Genomic DNA, 1,615 nt, shown 5'->3' on the forward strand with positions numbered 1-1,615 from the left:
ACCCCCCAATCGGCCCTGCTCTGAGCCCGACCAGGGGCTGCACCTAGGGATTGGGCCTGCCCTCTGCCACCCAGGAGCAGGCCTAAGCCAGCAGGTCGTTATCTTCTGAGGGGTCCCAGACTGCGAGAGGGCACAGGCTAGGCTGAGGAACCCCCTTGCCCCCCGAGTGCACAAATTTTTGTGCACCGGGCCTTTAGTAAAAATATATTTAAAAAGACACAGAAAAGTACTGTGGTTGGAAAAAAAGGGGCTATATGTACAGTAACCTCAGGAGGTGATCTGATCATAAATTCCTAACTGGGTAGAAAACAATGTGTAGTCACACCCCAGGCATATACCTTCTTTTTTTAAAATATATTTTTATTGTTGACAGTATTACAAATATCTCCCATTCTCCCCCTCCTCCCAGCCCAACCCCTCCCTGAAGGGGTGTATACCTTCTTGCTCATTGTTTCTGTGCATCCAGGTTAACACACCTTTAAAATAAATTCTACCTTCAGAGAACAAATAATGTTGTTAACCATCATGTAATCCAATCCTTACCTTGCTTTCTTCCATCATCATGTAATCTTCCTTTTATTCCCTCCTTAATTACAGATACATAAAAGAAGCTGCAAAACTTTTACTCTCTGGAGCATGCGATTTTGCTCCCTGGCATATGTCATCAGTTTGGCTCAAACAAACTCATAAAAATTCTCTACAGGTTTGTATGTTTCTTACATCAACCGTACAAAGAATAATTCAAATACATATAATCATGTACCAACACCCAGAATTAACAATTAATATTTGTCACATTTGTTCTAAGTCTTCATTTTTAAAAAATATATTTTATTGATTTTTTTTACAGAGAGTAGGGGATGGGGACAGAGAGCTAGAAACATTGATGAGAGAGAAACATTGATCAGCTGCCTCCTGCACACTCCCCACTGGGGATGTGCCCGCAACTAAGGTACATGCCCTTGACTGGAATCGAACCTGGGACCCTTGAGTCTGCAGGCCAAGGCTCCATCCACTGAGCCAAACTGGCTAGGGCATAAGACTTCATTTTTAAAATAAAAGTGTTACAGATATAATTAACATCCCCTCCCCCATGTTAATGCTCTTTATAACTAGTTTCTGCAGTGTTTTGCTGTTTACAACTAGTTTCAGCCGTATTTTGCTGTCTGATAAGAATGTGGTAAGCTTCACAGAGACAGTCTCTAGAGTGAAAAAGTTATTATTAGTAGATGCAAAAATTAACTATTGGTAGTTTCCTAAATCCAGTTTTCTCCTGCACTAGCTTAGGTCTTGTGGAGAAACTTTATTAAAACAGCTTTACAGGTAAATTCAAAAATCTCACTCCTAGATAAGCCTATTTACCTATGGCTTCTTCAAAATCACTGATGTAAATTCCTGTCAGGTTCATCACAGAGATGGTTTGCTAGCTCATTGTCTTACCCAAAATGAGGCTTCAGTCTGTGGTTTAATTAGAAATTGAGTTAGCAGAATAAACTTTTTTTTTCATTGTTTACTAGTATGTGCCTTTATTATTTTTTTTCTGATGACATATTCTTTCTTTTATTTTGATAAACTCCTCTCTCTCTCTCTCTCTTTCTCTCTCTCTCTCTCTCTA

Source organism: Myotis davidii, unplaced genomic scaffold, assembly GCF_000327345.1.
Source record: "Myotis davidii unplaced genomic scaffold, ASM32734v1 scaffold961, whole genome shotgun sequence".
Lineage (NCBI taxonomy): Eukaryota > Metazoa > Chordata > Mammalia > Chiroptera > Vespertilionidae > Myotis > Myotis davidii.